Source organism: Drosophila sulfurigaster, chromosome X (assembly GCF_023558435.1).
Source record: "Drosophila sulfurigaster albostrigata strain 15112-1811.04 chromosome X, ASM2355843v2, whole genome shotgun sequence".
In the NCBI taxonomy this organism is placed as follows: Eukaryota; Metazoa; Arthropoda; class Insecta; order Diptera; family Drosophilidae; genus Drosophila; species Drosophila sulfurigaster.
This window is the reverse complement of record NC_084885.1, coordinates 32,850,176-32,872,371: the sequence shown is the minus strand read 5'-3', so window position 1 is coordinate 32,872,371 and position 22,196 is coordinate 32,850,176. Positions and strand designations below refer to the sequence as shown.

At 37.8% G+C, this 22,196-nt stretch overlaps 1 protein-coding gene across 5 annotated transcripts in view; it reads right to left on the bottom strand.

Annotated features, from left to right (window-relative positions):
* LOC133849371 (BTB/POZ domain-containing protein KCTD5) overlaps positions 1 to 22,196 on the bottom strand; it is a 68,219-nt gene that overhangs the window by 27,325 nt on the left and 18,698 nt on the right. For all 5 annotated transcript variants that reach the window (XR_009895365.1, XR_009895363.1, XR_009895364.1 and 2 more), the window contains 3 exons: positions 10,662 to 10,719; positions 9,838 to 9,868; positions 9,669 to 9,755 (listed from right to left, as the gene is read on the bottom strand). The gene's annotated coding sequence lies outside the window, so the exon portion shown is untranslated. The remainder of the gene's footprint in view (positions 1 to 9,668; positions 9,756 to 9,837; positions 9,869 to 10,661; positions 10,720 to 22,196) is intronic.

The window sequence follows — 22,196 nt, the reverse complement described above, 5'->3', positions numbered from 1 at the left end:
TATACCAAATATGCATTTTAGTATATTAAAATTGGTATATTTTAAAGATTTGTGCTTTGGCTGACAGACAATATGGTATATTTTACACGATGTGGTACATTTGGAATATCGGTGTATGTCAATGTATCAAATACACATTTCCATACATAAAAATATATTTTGGAATATTTAAATACCTCATTCTCATTAAATACCTCGTTCTTATTGAAAATGGGTAGCATCGAAATTAGTTCACAATTTTGGATAGATAGTCAACTGAATCTAAAACTATCCAAAGAGATTGTCTAGAGGTTCTAGTGGAATGATTGCAAATTCCTCACTTATAAAAAAAAGGTTCTACACAATCTCTTCTGATAGTTGTTGTTGCTGTTAACTAAAAATATCTCAAGAGGTTTTAATCAATTCACTATTTAAGCTAACTAGTTATCATAGCTAGTTAAATATTGGAGAAATATCAGAAAAAGGCTTGGAATAGTAATCATTTTAGAAGATCAAGCGATACTTGCAATAGTTATTAATTAATTACATCAGTTATTTATGTCACTTGAATATATATTGATCAATGCTAAAGAAACTCTTGAAAGGGAAATGCAGTTTTTAGCTGAATATAAATGAACAAATTTCAGAAAATAGTTATCAATTAAAATGAAATGAAAATAAAGTTGTGTATCGATCTTGATATATGTTGTTATCAATGTGCTAACTCAGATAACTATTCCATGAAATTTGATCAAAGAAACTATGAATATAGTTGAATATAGAATAAACTCCACATTGGCTAAGAACCAACCACAAATGTTAGACTCTGGTATTCTATTCGCTATTCGCTGACTGCTACATGCCACATGTGGCACTCTCCATGCAAGTGTGTGTGTGTGTGTGTGAGCAATGCAAGTGAGTCGAATTAGTTTGCGGGCCACACGAAAGATAGAAGCACACAACATAGAAACTTGCCTCCCCCCCCTTCCCACCGTCGAACCACGAATTTGTTCGTGCACCAATCGCCGTTGCCAATGAGGATTTAGAAGCCCTTTCAAATCGTTGCATCCACACACATTCGGTTGCCTCTTCGTCAGTTTTTGGGGCAACGCATTCTCGTCATCGTCATCGTCATCGCATCGAATCGCATCGCATCGAGAGGACGCATTCGGCGCTCGGTTTCGGTTTCGTGTGTTTGCTGCTAAGTTTTGCTTGCTAGCGACTTGCTTTTTTAAGGGCCAGCCTCTAATCAAAAGCAGTCACACAGTCGCATAGCGGAGAGAGAGAGAGGGAGCGGGGGGGCGAGGCATGTGGAATGAAACTTTCGTTGGCCTTCGGTTAGCAAATCGTCCTTGCTTGTTGTCATCTCGCTCGCACTCACGCTCACTCATCATCATTCGCATCGTCTATTTCGCTCGCTCTCTATTTTACACCCACACACATAGTTGTTTTTGCTATTGCTAACACGTGTGTGTATGTGTGTGCGCCTCTCTCTCAGTCTCTCGCTCGCTCTCTCTCTCTCTCTCTCGCTCTGTCATTCTCGCTTAGCTGTGCTTGGTCGTGCTCTTCCGTCGGTATTTGCAAAGCACAGACACACACACACGCACGCACACATGCACAGCGCAATAACATGCACACACACTAGCACTAGGCCGACAAAATCGTTGTTGTTGTTGCTGTCGCTTTCGTAGTTGTTTTTTGTTGTTGTTGTTGTTGTTGTTGTTGTTGGTGGGAACTTGCACATCGGCTTCTCTTTCTGTTTGCTGCTTCTCTGCTTCGTTTCGTTCGTTGGTCGCTCGTTCGGCTTCGGCTCTCAGCTATGCGTATGCGTGTGTGTGTGTGTGTGTGTGTCTATATGCAGGCGTAGGCACTTCCCCCGCGCCCCTCCCCTTCCCCATCCCGCGCTCCACACTCTCGTGGGTGCGCAACGAGGTGCGGCTGGACGCAGCCGTTGTCCTAGATTTGTTTAAATTATTTGCGATAGTGTGATTGGCTTTTGGCCGGGCACGAGAGCCGCGTCACCCCGCCCCCCCGCTCCCTCCCTCCCCTAGTGTATGTGTGTGTGTGTTTTAGCTGCTTTGGCAGCCAACAGCCAATGGGAGCATTGCACATGTTTAGTCGCAAGTCGCAATAGAGTTGTGTCCTGACCTAAATGCGTGTCTCGGTCTCCTCGTCGGTTCCGAATAGTGCAAAACGAGTCGCTAGCCTTGCCTGTGGTTGGTGCCACACACACACACACACACGCACACATGACACATGTGTGTATTAGTTTTCGTGATAGGCTAACCACCGAGCGAGACCGAGGGCTGAATTTGCATACGGCCCTCGCTCGACCTGTGGTGGGGCGCGCTTAGAAAGCTCTCTCAGCTCAGCTCGCATTGGGCAGCCAGCAAATGGCAAACAGCAAACACAGAAGTCGCATCCGAGTGCTGACAACTCTGACAACTGCACCACTCAAAGCCAACTATGCCAACTATGCGAACTCTGCTGGCCAATGATCTTGCCAACCACTGACCATCGGCCAACAAATTACCCATTGCTAATCACTCAAACTTCGACTAACTTCCTAAGTAGTTATGCAACTCTTCTTTCTAGTTATTTCAATCTTATGCATTTCTTAGAGAATTTTTAAATTGGGAAACCAATTACTAAGTCAGTGATAGACTGACTGATTTACACTTCTTTCAATATTATTCACAGTATTTACTAACAACTCTATATTAGAATGTAAATCCTCTTCTAATTAGACTTCCGCCTTAATCCTTCCTCTATTAATAAACATCGAGACATTAAATACTTCTTTCTGTTTACTTCAATCTTACTCATTTCTTAGAGGTAATGCAGTCATTATTTCTAGACTCACTTAAGAGTGATTTGAATTATTTTCACAGTATTTATTCAAGGCACCACGCAATGCCAACTATGCCAACTATGCGAACTCTTGCCAACCACTGACCATCGACCAACAAATTACCCATTACTAATCACTTAATCACTTAACCTTCGACTAACTTCCTAAGTAGATATAAAACACTGCTTTCTCTTAACTTTAATCTTATGCATTTCTTAGAGAATTTTATATTTAGAAACCAATTACTAGGTAATGCAGTCATAAGTTCTACAATCACTTAAGACAATCGACACTGACTTGCATTACTTTCAATATTATCCACAGTATTTATCATCAAATCTATATCGTAAGGTCAATCTTCTAATAAGACTTACACCTTAATACTTACTCTATTAATCAACGAGACATTAAATACTTCTCTCTATTGTATTTCTTAACATATAAGAATCTAATACATTTGTCAACCAATTACCAGGTAATGCATTTTATATTTATAAAATGAATTACCAGATATTGCATTTACTTTTTTAATAACTCTCTTTAAGTATTGTAATTCCAGGTAATGCTATCATTACTTTATCTAGACTCATTTAAAACAATCGACACTGCTGTGTATTAATTTCAACATTATGCATTTGGTATTTTAATCATCTTCTAATCATCTCTCTTCAATTCCCGATATTGGACACTAATTTCTATTAACTTCAATCTTATGCATCTTTATAAGAGTTTTATATCTTCAAACCAATTACCATGCTATCAATAACTCTGTTTCTTTCAATATTATGCATAGTATGTTATTTATTTACAACTCTATATTAGAATTCTTATCATTATCCCTTCTCAGTCTTCCATCTATTAAGCAATCTTTAATCAATTACTAGGTAATGCAATCATTAATAAATAATCTTTTAATCATCATCTCCTCTCAATCTACGACTTTTTAAAAAACAGTAACACATTCTACAAAGATTTATATTAATTTCTCAATAACTCTACAAACCAATTGTACATTTACAAACCAACTATCTGGGATTGTAAATATACAATTCTTATAGATAGTTATTGATAATGTACATATATACAAACAATCTAGATAATCGACATTATTTTGGATATCATTCATGAACAACATTTATGAACAACTCTTTATTAAAATTTGTCATCGTCTTCTAATCATCATCTCCCTTCAATCTGCAACTTATCAAAAAAGCAGTAAAACATTCTACTCTAATTACAATCTTATACATTTTCTTTCTTAATAACTTTAAATGAGAATGTAATATTTATAAAAATTGCAGTGATTATTTCTCAACTCATTTAAGGCATTTGTCATCGCTTTCTACCAGTTTCAATGTTATCAATATTATTTTTAAAGAATTTGCTGCTCTCTGTTAGAATTTTAATATGCATTCGGCATTGCTCTTAATACACTTCCAATTACCACGTAATTAATCTTATACACTTTAACTCTTTGCATTTCAATCAGCAAATAACTAATTCCCTTAATAAATTTTAATTAACCTTCGACATTACCAAGTATTAGTTACAATAGTATGATCATCATTTATAGACAGTCTTCTATTGGAATTTTAAAAGATTTTGAAAAGAGAAAAATTAAAAGAGTTCAAATCGCAACTATTTAAATGCACTATCTATCAATTACCAGTTAATAATTTGACTTAATTTCAATTCTATGCATATTCTTAATTAACAACTTTCTGCAATCAATATTAGAAAAGTATAATTCGCAACTCTAACTGGTTTTTAATGTGTATAACCAATTACTTAAACTGTTTTATTAGAATTTCAATCATATTACAAAATATCAGAAAAGTGTAATTTAATGCATAAAAACAAACTTTTTAATGCAATCCATCAACAGCAACAATACTTTTAACATCCTAACTAATTATGTAGCTAACTTTTCTGTAAGTACAAATCTCTTTTAGCGTTTCAATTATCATGTAGAAGATTAGAAAGTGAAGTGAACTGAATGTATGCCAAGAATTCCAGCTAATTTTTATGAAATGGAACAAATCACTATTTACATATTATTTATCATGCAAAAAAATAGAAAAGTGAAACCATTTCTGCGACAAACTATGCAATCTAAGCTAAGAATTCAAGTTAATTAAACTCAAAAATAAATAAAATAGTATACAAATTCCGAAGAACTAAGTTTGCTAACAACACGAATTTCAATTTATGAAAAGTGCAGTATTAAATAACAACTAAAGAATTGCTGAAAGTTTCTTCACAGAATCGATAACTTATCGATAGCTGACAATATCAACAGTCACGTCGATAGTTTTCAGTAATAAATATAGTAAAATTTTCTAAGTTACAAAAACGAAAAATCTGAATATGAAACCTCATTAAAGCTTTCGACATTCTTAGATATAGCTTAAAAACAACTAGTTCGAAGTTAATTCCAGAATTTTCATCGCATGAGTATCGATAACATATTAAAAGTCAGATCGATAGTTTTCGATGGTGAATTTAACATTCAAAGATATTTGGTAAGACTGCTAAAAGAGGAGAGTTGAGTAAATGCAGAGCAAAAGCAAACAACTCAGCCACATATGTTTGTGTGTGTGTGTGTGGCTCCTGGATACAGGACGGAATACAGAATACAGAATACAGAATCCCGAATACAGGATACAGGATACAAAGCCAAAGAAATGTGAAATGTGAGCAAAGATGATGAGTAATGAAGTTGAGCTCGCTGCTGAAGCTGAAGACATTTTTGTGCGCCAAGGAGGAGAAATTCGGGGCGGGGGGGAACCACAGAAAAGGGCTTTGAAATTAATTTCAAAATAATCAGCAGCGGGAGTTTAACCAGCCAAAGGGGCGGAGGGGAAGGGTAACTTGGCAAGTGACGCGAGCATTTGCGCTTTTAATTTTTCCTCAAAATAAAGAACAGCAAAAAAAACGAAAAACGAAAACACACACACACATATTTTTATCTAGACAAAAGGAGAAAAACGCAGATGAAGAATTTCGAAGAGCAGAGTCAAAGGCTCAAGGTGGCAGGCCTGTGGCATGTGTGAGTGTGTGTGTGTGTACATATGTGTGTGTGTGTGTGTGTGTGTATGTGTGTGAAGGCGAAGGCGCTCGCTTGTGTTGAGACGGTTCAGGGTTAAATTAGCTGGCTGCGAGAGTTGCAAATGGCAGCCACATTTACGATGCGATTAATGTTTCCAAGGCGACGCTCCTCTTCTGCCCCCCTTCTTTCCCTCCCCTCCTTGCTTTGCTCATCTTCTTCTTCTTCATCATCTTCTTCTTCTTAGCGTGTTCGTTATGCCTGTTGCCATCTCTGTTGCTGCCTCCCGCTTTTAAGGTCTTTCGATCTTTCTTGACATCCGAAACTGAAGATGCGGTCCGACCCCTTGCCACACTTGCCACACATGCCACATGCCACGCGCCACACGCCTCCATCGCATTCTGGTGGCAACTCGGCAACTCGCTGCACAGCGAGCGTAATGAAATATGCTTAAGAAGTGCAAGTTCTCTCCCTCTCCCTCTCCCTCTCACTCTTTCTCTCTTCTCTTACGGCCTGCGGCAACACAAAACGCCCAAAGACCGAATTGTTAATACCCTTCCTCGTCAACCGGACTCGAAGAAGTCCGGAGCGAATGCTCCAGCCGGAAAATGTGAAAAATCTAGAATTGCCGTCGAGCCAAATGAAAATAATGATGGAAACGCCTACCGACTACCGACTGCTGACTTTTCCTCTCCCTTTCCACAGGGTTTTCCTTAGCTCGGGGGAAGTAGAGCAAAACAAACATGTGAAAAGTTTCTTAAAAATTCTTTTTGTGTGCGCTCACCCACACACACACACACACACACACACACACACACATGCATGTGTAGGTACTGCTACTAATTTTGCATAATATGCACAGCAACATTTGCGGTTTTAATTCTTCAACAAAGTCCTTGGCCGCATTCCCCTACCACCCCTTTCCTCTTCTCATCCCTCACCCTCTGTTAGTCAGCCTGCTTGCCAAGCAATGTAGAGAGGAGAGGAGGGGGGAGAGAGGTGCAGAGTCTGCCCTTTGACGGGGGCAGCCAAGCACTTCGAGCAGTTCGAGCAGAAAAAGAATAAGAAAAACTTTTCGCCTCCCCGCATAAGCTTGTCCCCCTCCCCATCCCCTGCCTCTGTGTGTGTGTGTGTGTGCGTAGACTTTCATGTTATTATGTATAATCAGGCAACTGTCAATTGGAATTCAACTTCAAAACTGAGCGCAGACGAAGCAGCAAAGTCGATTGCTCATACGCCACGTTCACCCATTCGCAACTAAAATTTCACATTGTACTTCTTCAGATATTTTCAACAGCTATTTTATGAAATACAAATATTAGTCTGCCACGAACTGTTTATGTGTCCAATAAAACCCTATTCAACAAATGTACTACATACATACTGCAAAAATACTAAAATATATCAATAAAACCACATTCAACAAAATATACTACAAATATACTGCAATACCCAAAGAATCCTATTCAGAAATTATGCTATAAATAAAAAAAATAAAATATGTCAATAAAACCATATTTAACAGTTATGTTAAAATATACCACAAAAATACTGAAATATACTGATAGAATTTTTGGTATATTGTTAGAATACTACACTCAAAATATACCATAAAGTACAAAATGTACCGTAATCAACAAATATACTAAAAAATACCGCAAAATACAAACAAATATATCAAAGTCTATGTTTGTTGTATTGAAACAGTATTCAAAAACTACCATTGAGCTCAAAATATACCTGATTGTCAGCCAAAGCAACTATGATAAATAATAAATAACTATTAAAATTTCAAGCTGATCGCAACCAAATTTTCAGTCGTCATAAAAACTGTAGTTATTAGTTATAGAATAATTTGGCTTGCAAGAAAGTCTTAAGCGGGGGTCAATTTAGATTAGTTGGCTGCCTAATCCATTTTAAATATAGTATATGCTCCGATTCGAAATGAATGTGACTTGGTTGTGAGTTCGTGAATAAAAGTGGAAGGCGACTGACAAACTAAGGACTAAGAAAGGACATGGGGCGAGGCAGCTAGAAGAAGCCGCAACTAAATAAAATTGAGCCGAAAGAAATTTAAAACAATTCTCGCTGAGATGCCTTTGCCTGGATGCGAAGGGGGTGGAGGGAGGGGGAAGGGGAGGGTGGGGTTTCTCGTTGTCAAGACAGTTTAACGTGCATGTGTGTGAGTGTGTGTGTGTGTGTGTGTGTGTGTGTGTGTGTGTGTGTGTGTGTGTGTTGGTAAGTGTGTGTTGCCGCGAGGCAAATTAAAAATTTTGTTTCTCGACTTTTTCCCCAACATATTCTCTTCTTTTTGCTTATGTTGGCGTTCTTTGCAACTTTTTGCACGCGCTCCTTTCCCCCCTCTCCCCACCCCACCCTCTTGAGTGTGCGAGTGTGTGTGCCTGCCTGGTTGTGTACTTTGTGCTTATTTTTTCGGTTTTCGCCGCGGCAATTGTTGTTTCTCTTGTTGTTGTTGCTGTTGTTGTTGTTGCTGTTGTTGGTCGGCGCAATGGAAAACTTTCTAATAATGTTGTACACAATTTAAATAGAATTTGCTGTTGCTGTTGCTCTGTGTACCCACGCCCCCCGCCCCTCTCTCGCTCTCTCTGTACCACACTCGCACATACCCAAAGAGAGGGACAAGGACAGAGAGAGAGGAAGAGAGAGCGAGAGATTGGCACACAAAATACTTACGCAACGAGGCGCAATCAACTTGCGAGGCTTGGGCTAATGCAAACGCTGTATCCTTGCGACTATGTGTGTGTGTGTGTGCCAGTGTGTGTGTGTGTGTGCCAGTGTGTGTGCCAATGTGTGTGTGTGTAGGCGTGTAGATATGAACACGCGGTTTCTCATTATGCTAACGAAGTAAAAACTTTACAAGCACATATGAGTGCAGAAAACCGAAACACACACACACACACACATACAGAGAAACAATGAAGAAACTGAAAAAGTAAAGACGAAGAAGAAGACAACAACGAAGCAACAGCCCAAGCAACAGCAACAGCAACAAGAACAACAACAACTACGCAGCAAATGCGCAAAAACTGCAGAAAAAAAAAAAGTTCAAATAAAATATGTATAATAATATGAGAAATAAGGCGGCGCCCTTCCCCTCCTTTATCACCCCCCTTCCTTCAACCCTTCAACTGCTAACTAAGCCACCCAAAAGAACTTGCCAACAACATCTGAGCTGAGAGCAACGTCTCTCCTCTTCCCCTCCCCTTCCCCTTCCCCATCACCTCCTCAGACATTCGCCTCTCGTCAGCAATTCGACCAAGTTACTAACAAGCTTAGTTCCTCTTTTGCAACTTGCTCACTTCTTTCCCACCCCCGTTCCCCCTCCCGACACCACCAACAACCACCAACAACCACACACACACACACACATGCGTTGTCGGTTCGCAAGTTCTTCCCACAGAAAATTTTTAATTAATTTAGTTAGTCGAATCCCAAATAATATGAAAAAATGTTACTTCTTTCCAGCGAATTGCTTTCAGCTTGCAAATTACTTAAAACTGATGTTATCCCCCCTTTCCCCTCTCTTTTGAACCCTTTTCTACATCCTACTAAAGAACTTATTCATATTCATTTTCATATTCGAAAAAGTCATTGATAGGCATTCAAGAAAGCAGTTGACAAATAGATAATAAAATTATTGACTTTCAATAGTCATTTAAGAAAGCAGAAAGCAGTTGAAAAATAGATATTTGATAAATGATAGATAATTATAGATAGTAGATAGTTCATAACAGATAGATAATAATAATATTGACTTTGAAATGCACTCACCATTATGTTATTCTCTTCTTTAGTATAGTATTCACTATTATTATATTACTATTATTCACTTCACTATTCACTTTAACGCACTTGCAGCTGAAAAACAAATTAAAATTTTCGATATAAGTTATAATATTCTACATATGGATACATTTTAATTAAAATGAAATATGCTCACCACTTATTATTTATTCACTTGTTTAATTCACCTGTAAAAGCAAAAGTAGTTCGAATATAACTTATTATTTTGAACTAGATTTTATTTTTATTGTTAAGTTAAATATTAGATTTATATAGATTTAACATCAAATTGAAGATAATTATTTATTTCTTAACTAAACTAGAAAAAAAGTAAGACTTATTTTATTCTACTAGATTATCTCTGTTGTTAATGAAATATACGACTTTTTTCCTAGAAGAAATTGCATACCGAATAAGCTCAGTTGAACTTTTTGTTAATACTTTTTACTGTACAAAGCAGAAAAATAATCTAAAAACCTGAACTAATGTGCTTAAGTGGAAAATTTAAAGAAAAAAGCTTGTACCTTTTTCTCCACTTTTAAAGACTTTTAAAATGTTTTAATTAAAATCAAATATAATAATCCAGAAACCTAAATGAATGTGCTTAAGTAGAAAACTTTAGAATAGCAGGTTTCCCCTCTTCTAAATATCTTTTAAAATGTTTAAATACAATAAAATAATCTTAAAATCTAATCTAATATACTTAAGGACAAATCTTTAAAATAGCTCTTACTCATTTCCCCACTTATAAAATGTTATTTAAAATGTATTTTTATTAAAATAAAATGTAATAAACTAAAAATCTAAACTAATTTGCTTAAATAGAATACTTTAAAATAGCTCAAACTCTTTTTCCCACTTCTAAAATGTTACTTAAGATGAACGTTAATTAAAATAAAATAAAATAATCTGCTGAAATAGAAACTTTCATTATTTTTGCCCACTTTAAAATATGTTTGAATTCAAATGAAATATACTCACCACAATTTCACTTCCTCATATGTCACTTATATAATCCACTTGTCATTGATTAATATACCTGTAAGACAAAAGAAAAGTTGCATTGTAGCTGGTTTCACTCCAAACAGTTGATGGCTGTCTCTTTTATTTTTGAGTCCTAACAATAGCCCCCATAAATGTTGTACGTAGTTTTATCTCGGATCGGATTGTTTCGGTCTTGTTCTACGAGTATCTTGACAATGGACCCCTATTCATTTTAGAGGCCTATCAAGAGAGAATAGCGTGTGATTAACGTGGAATCTTAAACAAAAGCAGCAATTGCTCGAGAGTAATTCACTAAGAAGCAGATTGAAGAAGCACCTCATTCAGAGCGCATTTCAATTATGCGGGAAACAAAAAAAAAAAATAAGGAAGAAGAAATTAAGAGAAAAGCGATGAATGCATGTTTTGAATAGAAACGAAATGCAATTTACGTAATTTCATCAAATGCATTAACTCAACTCGACTGAGTAAGTGAATTGTCTGCAAACGCATTAGCAAACGTCACATTAAGTATACGCTACGTTGGCTCAGTTGGTAGCTTTGCTTGCGAGTTAGCCAATCAATGGCATGGCAACCGATATGTCTCTCGGTCTCAGACATTGGGTCAAGTGTGTCAGGGTCAAGGTCGAGTCCAAAGGGGAGACAGAGGCGGAGAGGGGAGAGGGGAGTGAAGACATAAATATAATAATGCCGATTATTGAGACGTCAGACAATGAGTGCCAAGGATATCGCTAACGTTAACGTTAACGCTAAAGCCAAACAAATGCTAGCAGCAATCAGTCAATAGAGCAGCGTTTGTCCTTGTCCCTAGCTGCCACTTGAGGCAACACAGCCACAGCAACTTGCAACCTACGCAGCGAGTTCTTATTATACCCGCTACCTATACAAGGATAAATGGGTATTCTAACTGTGTGACCCCAGGAAATGTATGTAACAGATATAAGTATGTGGGAGAATCGCCTAGTTTGACAGACAATCTGGTATATTTTTTATACTCTGAATAAAGTAAAACACTGTACTATAGTGTAACTTTTTCGGTATTTCTTCCGAATACTAATTTGGTATATTTCAAAAATGATCTGCTACATTTTACACTCTATGATATATTTTGAATGTAATACTAGAATGTGATACTAGATGTTGCCTTTGGTATAGAGTTTTAGTATTTTCGCGGTATATTAAATCGGTATATTTTGCACTATTTGGTATATTGCAAATACAGTACTACACAAAATTACCAAATATAGCATTTGGTATATGTATGTTATAGTATTTTTTGGTATATTCTTAAAATAATAGTATCGCACTGTTTTGCTTTCATTAAAAATGCGTAGTACTATGCAAATATACCAACTGAAGTATATTTTTAGTATTTTTGCTGTCTATAAATTTGGTATATTTTAAAATGAATACCGCACTCTTTCCCTTTTATTCACAATGAGTAGCGGGTATCTCTCAGTCGAGCACACTCGACTCTAGTTATCTTACTTGTTGTCTTCGCTGGGATTGCCAACTGGCAACGTTTCCTCGACAACATCGCCATCGCCGTAGAGAACAACCTGTTGGACTCAACTTTGCATCTTTTGCCACCTGACATCGCCCTCCCCCGTCACCCACCCCCTCTCATACCCCCAGTCACCCTCTTCAGCATCGCTGTGCTTGCTTTTTATTTGGCAACCGTATTGATTCGATGAAAATGTGTCATGCGACTGCTGCTGTTGGGTTTCTTAAAACAAAAGCAAGTCACAGATAAATTCGTGTGGCACGCACGCGTCTTCACAGCCCAGACCCTGAGACTGAGACTGTGGCAGCTGCAGCTGCAGCCTGTTGCGTTCTGTTGCAACTTCAAGCCTTAACGCGCACTCTCGCTTCTCAGTAAAAACTAGCTCTAAGCATTCGCATGCATTTTTCCCATATTCATTAACATTTTTAGCTAAAGCAGTTAGCAATTAGTTACTTAAAGTTCTACAACTGTTGCGTAGCAGTTCTGCAACTGTTGACTACTACATGCACTTTTATGCTAAGATATCTTTGTAAAGCTCTTCTGCTGATCCCTTTTGCCCACCCAAATATTCCCATACATTTCTTTTTGGGCAACGACTTTTGACTACAATTTTAACTTAGTGAGACATCATTTGCAGTTGTGTTTATTACACTGAATGTCTTGAGAAGAGATACATGTATGTTATGTTTAAAATAAGAAGAATCAAAATGAACATATAATTATAAAGTGCTTAAGAGTAAGCATTTTATATTATTGGGTCAAACAAATAAAATATGTAAGAATCGAAAATTAAAGCGAAATTTTTGTTACTTTGCAATTTGCAATAAATTTATGATATTTGTATTGCAAATGATAGAAAATTAAAGATGTGTTTATTAGTTCAAATCATTTCTAATTCTGCTTAGAAAAATCTTCTTTCTAAATATCTTGAACCGAACTAGAATTATATTCGAATCTTACAAGCAATTAAAAGTTGTGCAACAATAAATTCTCAATACAAATAATATTCGGTATTTTAAGGATGTCATTAAAATTAACAAATTCAAATTATTTCATAAAATAATAAAGCATTTGTTAAAGTTAAAATGTTAAATGTTGAAGTTAAATATTTCGTCAAATAAAATTAAATATTTAGGTGATTAAAGTTCCTCATTATATCATTGAATACTAAACTATTAAAATAATATCTTTTGTTGAATTAATTTGATTTACTATATTATTTACTATACTATATTATTATTACTATTATTAATACATTATTATTGAAAACTAATAAATTGTGAAAGTTATTAAAGTGGAATATTTTGAAATGAAGTAATTCGAGCTTTGTGAATTTTATTTTTAAGCATTTCAACACTTGGAAATAATTTTGAACAATCTATACTATAAAGTAAGAAAAATACCACTTTTTATAAATTACGTTATTAACTTTGGCAATTAGCTTCACTAATCTTATATATTACTCAATTCTATTTAATTCTATTTATTTAATTGTTATTCACATTTCATGTTCTTAGTATTGAAAGTCAGACTTGCAACACCGCACGACAATAGAAATGAAGCTATCTAAAATACGTCCTCAAAACAAATAAACAAAAAAAATGAGTAATTATATGTTTATCTCTCTTACCGGGATTACCGCAGTGTCGGAGAGAGAAAGAGGAAGAATAGAGAAAGGAGATTTTGGACTGCGACACTTTTAGAATTCGAAATGACCCCAAAGACGGACAGCGAAATGAGGAAATGAGGATGATGATGCGCAGTCCTCGGCGGACATTAAGTGCAACTTGGCTGTAGAAGAAGAAGAAGAAGAACAAGTCCTATATATAAACCTGGCTGGCAATTAGCATTAAAAGAGCGAAGAGAACACTGAACACAGAACAACTTGACTGCAGTTTGCAAACAAACAAGCGAGGTTAAAGGAGTAACTAGGGGGAAGGGGCGAAGCGAGGTGAGGCGAGGCGAGGCGAATGACTTGTATATTGGACACCCCAACAGCAAAGTGCAACTGGGCAACTGAGGCAAAAAGAGGAGACCAGAGGATGACCAGAGACCAGCCTAAGAGCAGACAAATGCGGCGCAATTTGCGGCACTCTGTGACAACACACAGTGTGCGATTGCACGTTCTTCATCTCTCTTCCTCTATGAATGAGGACGAGAACGAGAACGAGACTGGGAATGAGAATGGGAATGAGAATGGAGATGAGGAGCTACCGAGTGCAGTGGCGGGACAGTAGCGTGCAATGCCGCGTAAGTCAAACAACGCAACGAAATGAATTATAAAATAACATGCCAACAAAACCAACAACCGGCTGGCTACAAGTCCAGTTCAGTTCAGTCCGGGATGGGGATGAGGACGAAGCCTAGCCCCAGTTCCACTTCCCAGTTGAGGGTCCCCTCGCTCTCTCGCTAGACGAGAGCTGTGCGGGTGCTCACTGGGAGCTATGCTGGTTGTTTGTCCGTTCTCCTCCGACCTACGTCCGTTCCCCCGATTCTACGTCCATTCTCCTCCGTCGCACGTCCGTTCTCACCCGGTCCTCCGACCGCTGTTGGATGGGGCTGAACGACTGACTCCACCTTGCGCTACATGAAATTTTTATTTTATTTAAATGTAATTATCTGCTTGAATAAAAAAATGCTCATCATGATGAGCAGCAGCGATGGCGATGGCGATGGCGATGCGATGGCGACGTTAGCCAACAAAAACAAAAAAAAAAAAAACCCGGAGAAACAAAAAAAAGGAAAGGAAAAACGAGCCCATGTGCATAAAGTAAAACAAGCTGCATACACACACACGCAGACACACACACGCAATATGTGCATATATATAAATGTACATTTTTATATATATATATGTTTGGGATGTGTGGTGGATATATAACGCATGCACATCTACGAAAAAATCCATTAAAATTGTGCAGGAAATATAACCAAAAACAAAAACGAAACCAAAAAACGAGAATCGCCACCACAAAAAAATAAAAAACCTACCGAAAAAAAAACCCAAAAAAACAACGAAACGGGGGAAAAAAAAGACAACGCAAAAAAGGAGGAAAAACGAGGCAGGCCAAAAGGGGAGGATAGGGAGGTGGAGAGGGAATGGGAGGAAGGTTGCAACACGGACTCCCAACAATAATAATAACAACAACTGCAGCAGCAGCAGCAGCAGCAAAAGCACATACAAAACTGCTGCAGATGCACAAGGATGCAAAGGACAACAGCAGAGAGGAGAGTGGAGACGGGAGAAGGGAGAAGGGAGAGAGTGGAGTGGGGGGGAGAGGACTGCAACGCAGTGGGAGTAGGCGCAAACTGGGCGCTGGCCAAGAGCGTGGGGCGTGGCCTTTTTTTGCTCATTTGCAACGCACTTTGGACACTATTTTTGCTGGCGCTAGCTGCGCAGCATTCTCTCTCTCCTCCGTCTCCTCCATCTCCTTTCTTCCTTCTCTGTCTTCATTTCCTTCTCTGCTGCAGTTGCAGTTGCAGTTGCCACTTGCCACTTGCCTCGCGTTGCTGCTGCTGCTGTTTTCGGTTGTCGGCTTTCGATTTCGGGCCTATGCTGCGTCACCCTCTCCCCCTTCCCCTTCCCCTCTCCACGCTCACTCTTCTGTTGCTGCCTATCGGCCGTGGCCATTCCGTCGCTTGATTATGCACATGCCACCAATGATGTGTTGCCTTTTTCATTTATTTTCGACAATCCCCCCAACCAACACCCACACACATAGTTCTATATACTCTCACATCTCTCTCTCTCTCACACACACTCTCGCTCTCATTCTCTCTCGCTCGCTCGCTCGTTTTTTTCCCCTCCTTTTTTTTCGGCGAAATAAAAAAATTGTCAAAATAATATAACGCAGAGCCCGCATTACTCGCAACATTCCTCTCCCTCCCCTCCCTCCCTTTCCCCTTGGAACACCTTCATGCCCCACCCACGCGTCTCTCTCCCTCTCTTTCTCTCTTTGTCTATATCTCTGCCCGCAAAAGGCCTATTAAAGCATAAGCACTTTCAAGTGAAACGATGCCAAATATTCCATTGTACTCGAAAAGATTTCATCGCTAGCATTCCCCAAAAACAAAACAAAACTCTCTCTCTATGTTAATTGCCATCGTTGTTCTTTATAGAGAAAACTAGTATTTCAATCTCTGACATTATAATTCATCAATTCCATTCTCACCTTGTATTTTATGCTAATCACAAGATTAATTCATCTTTAAGTCGAGTCGACCTGCTAATTTCAAATAAATCAAAAGCTGTTAGGAAACAAAAGTATTTCATGTGAATCGATATATAAAAAGAAGAATTTATATTATATATGTAATCACATGAAATGCCTTTGTTTTCTAAGAGTTCGTGATTTATTCGAGATTAACGAGTTAGAGTTGCACTTCCAAATAAACTTTATCTGCGAAATAACTTCAATATAGAAATGGTCAAAATAGTGATCGGAAATTGTAATTGTTAAACTTAATAGTTCTCAGCTACAATATCAATACAATATTTTTGATATATAGTCAACGATTCAGTCTATGCAATGAAGTTAATAGAGCTGCACTCATCTCATAATAAATTTCTGTATTCAGACAAATCACAAAAAACAATCCATCAACATTTTAAATACGGGAAACCTGCAAACAGATTTTTCACTTGCGATCGGATATGAAACTTTTCTCTTTTCATTTTTTGATATGATTGTGAAATTGATACGTTAATTAAATCAAATTGCAATGATAATGTATTTTAGGATAATAAATATATGAGAAATCGACAGCGAAATTATTATCTCAAATAACAGAAAATTGTCTAGCTTTACTTTAAGTGAAAGTTTAAACTACGTGTCGTATAGTTTTCAATTACAATCGAGTTGAAATTCAAATGTAAAGCTCACTTTAGAAATATTTTGAGCAATGAGCAAACTCTGATCATTGGATTTAAAATAGTTAAACTCGAAAGAAACTGCAGTATACACATTCAAGTCCTTACCCTCGTACTTTAGTTCGGTCCGGAAAAGAATTTTAAGTTGATTTCAATTAAAGATGATTAGATTGAAAAGTCGAGAGGGATTTGTATTGAAATACATAGATTCCAATCTAATGTTGTTGCAAGTTGAACCTTAGATTGTTAACTAAAGCATTAGAATCGAAAAGAATATATAAAAAACGAACACAATAATTGTGTGAATAATTTATATCTTGAAAAGCAAGGAAATGTTTGTGAAAAATGAAAACAAAAGTAAAATTATAGGTCTAACTTTTCAAATAAAATGTAATACAACATATACCAATTACATTAGCATATAAAAGAAAACATAACTGCTAATCAATCAAAGGAAAACTAAGTGATAAAGCTACGGTCGAAAGTTGTCTTATCTACCCAACTCCAATAAACTATATTCTAGAAATATACTTAAAATATACCACAAACGTGCTAAAATGTACCAAAATTGTTATTTAATATATTGCTAAGCAGAAGGTAAGAAATATACCAAAAATATACCGCCAAATACCGAAAAATATACCGAAGGCTACACTTGGTATACTAGTAAAGTACTATTTTAAACAAAGAAGAAAGCCACAGTGTGCTTTTTGAAATTATACCAAATTAATATACACAGCAAAAAATACTAAAATATACGTAATGCTTTATTTGGTATATGTAGTACTACATTCGAAATATACTATAGAGTTCTGAACATTCCAGATTGTCAGTCAAAGGATTGGTTATACAACATGAAAAGCTCACAAAAATACTAAATATGAACTTCGAACTAACTAATACTAGTTAAGTGGGACCGATTTAGATAAATTATACTATAAATCAATGATAGTATATAGAAAATACTAAACGATTATTCAAATGAATTAGATGCGATTTAATAGCGGAAAACAGAAAACAGTTTCAACAGATTGCAATGGACAAATGCAGATCAATCGAGGTTCTAAATGTCGCCTACTTCAATGCAGCGTGCAACACGGAAACGTGGCAGCAACAATGTGGCAGCAACAGCAGCAGCAGCAGGATGGTTGGTGGCGCTGCAAGGGACACGCCACAAGGCCAAACGAAATGAGGCTGACAAAAAAGTGCGAAGCATTTGTCAGCCTCGCATCTCGCTGCGAGCGATTTGAGGACTTCACACGTTTCCCTCCATCTCTGCCCCTGCCTCTCCTGTCCTGTCCTCTTGTTGCTGCCACTCGGTTGGTGTTGGTGTTTTCTGTATCTCTGTCGTTTTGTTTCTGCTTGTGCTTCGATGTTATTGTTGCGGCTGTTTCTGTTTCTGTTTCTGCTGTTGTTGCAACTCGCGTTTGTTTGGGGCACGAATGCGAGCTCTGAGTGTGGCAACTGTGGCAAGGGGATGCGGAATTGAAGTTGTTTTGTGGCACAAGTTTGGGCCGAGGCAACGCTTCTTCTTCTTCCTCTTCCCCTTCCCCTTTCCCCTTCCTCATCGTTTCGTTTCGTTTTGTCTTTCGCTGCGTCGTTGTCATCGTAATTAAAATCATGTTAGAATGCTTTGTGAGCCTCGTTGCAATTGCTGCACTTCCGCGGGCCTTCATTGGTCTGTGTGTGTGTGTGTGTGTGTGTTGCAAGTGAGTGTTGCAAGTGCGCTTGTGGTTGCTTATGCTTTTTATTATCCTTATGCAGTTGACATACGCCGAGCTCAAAGACTCAAACACACTCACACACACTCAACTCGCGTTTGCTTTTACATTTTTTTTCGGTACACTCAAAGTCAGTCAGCCTTTTGTTGTTGTTCTCGTTGTTGTTGTTGTTTTCGCAGCTTGCATTCAAATATTAAAAAACACGAAGCCACAAAAAGAACAACAACAACAACAGCAACAAGAACAGTCTACAAATTGTGCCTTTGATTTAAGTCAGCGTTGTTGTTGCTGTTGCTTTCATGTTTCATGTTACTCTGTCGCTATTTTTCCGACTTCAGCCTCCAGCTGCGGCACATGATTAAAAAACAAAATTAGTTACGAACGCGAATCGCTTGATAAACATTCATTCAAACTGCATTAAATCTATTCCACTAAGCGAAATGAAACTCAAGCTCAAATTACGAAAGAGATGTTGAATAATAATCTAAATTCAAGTATAAGAATTAGTTACTAGATTCTCAAATTCATTTCATTTTACAATCTGGAGACCATTTTCTAGTATTCAAAACTAATAGTTGTGAATTATAATACAAAGTGATTTATAAAAATAAATCAGTTACGAACCTTCCTTAACAAACATTCAAATCCAACGAAATGAAACTCATTCTCAAAAGCTCAAGTTAAAACGAATATTTTTGAATTATATCATTTAAATCATAAGAATTAGTTACTAGATTCTCAAAATAGAAATACAATTCATTCATTCATTACATTTGAATAGATTCTTAATTCACATTTCAAGATTCAGATTACTTCAAAACTAAAACAAATAGTTGCCAATAATAATATAATTATATAATATAAGCGAAAGCATTAGAAAAACTACTCGAAAGCATAAAGAAAATGATAAATCTATATAAAATATAGAAAAGTCTTCGAAATAGTTTATTAAATTGCACATTTGACAAACAACTTTCCAATTTCAAATTAATTCAAACTAAAACGAAAAGTGGCAAATAAAAATATAATCTCAAACATAAAAAACATTCATTGACTAAAGCATCAATATTGAAAGGAAAATATAATAAAGCACACAACAATTATGTGATGCGATTTGAAAAGCAAAGACGGAACGATAAGTAAAACAAAAGTGGCCAATAAAAATATAGTCTCAAAGAGAATAGCACACTATATTATCAAAAACTAATCTGCGGATGAAAAGTCCTTAAATATTTATAATTCTAATTTGAAATTTCTAAATCGAATTTCAGATTATTTCAAATAAAAATGTAGAATGGTGAATTGTTGGTAGATTTACAAATGGAATTGAAAAACTCTATTACAAAACATTAAATCAAATTGCGAACAAAAACTTTATACTTTCATTTCATTTCAATTTAAAGTAATCTGAAAATCAATTTACAACATTTTACTTTCAGATTAGAACATCTATAATAATATTTCGATAATAATATAATCTGCTTTAACTGCATAACTTATGCTTAATTACTGCAGTTACATTCGATTTTGTAGTTAAGTTGTTGAAATCTTCAATGCAGATGAATGCAGTGTAATAAGAAAACTTTTGAGCTTGCCCCTGAAGACTTTGCATGCTTCAATACTTAGAAGTAGAAGTAAAGAGTATTGTATTAAATGTGATAACATATAACATCGCATTTTCTAATAAGTCGAATTTGCAAATTAGAAGCTGACTTTTTACAAGCTGGCCTTTTGTTGCTCTCTCTTTCTCTCTCTGCCTCTCCCTCTCTCCGTTGATATGTTCTGATACATAGTATAAATCAATGTTTAGCCCTTCGCTGACCATTAATTCATTTGCTGCCTGCCGCTCTTGGTTCTCGTATTTACAACTGTCACTTTGGCAACCACAAAGGGATGAGTGAAGTGGGTGGTGAAAAAGGGGGCAGGGGGTTGCCATTAGTCGTTAGGAGTGCGCGAATTCAAAGCTGGACATGGATGTAGCATAAAAACTTTTGCATTAAAATTCCAAACAATCGCAGTTATTCACCTTATCTAAAACACGCCGCCGCAGAGCGAAAAGGCGCACATTTGCCAAGGGGGGAGGGGAAACGGAAGGGGGAAAGGGGAACTGGCCACACCTTTGGGCACGCAGTACACAGTAAAATATAAAATATATAAAAAACCAACACGACGCGAACCCTTTTTCGGCTCTAGCTGCGTCGTCAGGGGAGCAACAGAGGGGTGGGGGTGAGGGGAGGTTATCCCTCTTTTACATTTATTTTTTTCGGCGTTTTTTATTTAATGCGCGCATTTCACACATTTCACATTTGGTCGGGCGGGGTGGTCAAAGTTTTTATCGATTTGCTGCATAATATAAAAGCAGGCTGACGAATGGAGAGTGGGGCAGAGGCATGGGGAGGGGGAAGGGGAAACTGGGGGTCAGCCAAATATGCCTAGAGCAATGCCCATGTCAATGTGGTGTTCAGTTTGGAGTGAGCCGAGTGAATGATGCTGGTTCTCCCGGCTGCTGCTGCTCTTGATGTTGATGTTGATGTTGGTCTGTTGTTGGTTGTTGGTCTCTCGCTCTCGACGCGGCTAAAACGGAACCCAAAGCCGATGCCAACGCAACACACACGTACACACACACAACAACACAACAACACAAAAAAAAAGAAGAGCATACAACGCAAAAAAAAAACGAAGTAAACCCAAAACCCAAGTGATTAATTCAACATATTCATATGTGCGTGACGCAGCCCCCTTTCCCTCTCCCCCTCTTCACCGCTCGCCGTCAATAAGCCGCGAGAGTATCTCCCGCGACCAATCCCCCCTCCCTTATGTCTCCCCCGCCGTTGCCTAATGAGCAAACGCGAGACAAGGCAACGCAATGCGACGCTAAACCGAAAAGTCTGTCATGCTTAGGCTAAGGCTGCGGCTGCGGCAAAGGGTTGCCATCGCGGAGAACGCGGAGAGGGGAGGAGTGGTGAAGTGGGGGAGTGGAGGAGAGGGGGTGACTGCTGCCTCAGCATATGCGAAGCAAGTGGTGCACTGGTCAGTGAAATATGAGCCAAGCGCGTCTCCATCTCTCCATTCTCCCCCCTTTTTCCCATTCCCATCTCAGTCGCTGCCGCAGTCGCCGTTGGCAGCAGCGACCGCAGCTACTTTCTAATTAAGCATGTTTAGTTAGGCGAGTGGAGAGAGAGAGAGAGAGAGCGAGAGCGTGGAGAGCTTGGAGACTTTCCGCTGGTCAGCGGCACAGACAGCGAAACATGTCAGCAACAGAACCCCATTTGGGTGTTAAACACTGGGGAAGAGGGGTGCAAGAGGGGCGGGATGGAAGTGCACACGCATGTCTAAAATATCTAAATCTCCGCTCACGCTTATCTCTATACTATGTATGTATGTGTGTATGCAAAAAAGGACGCTCTACACACACATAT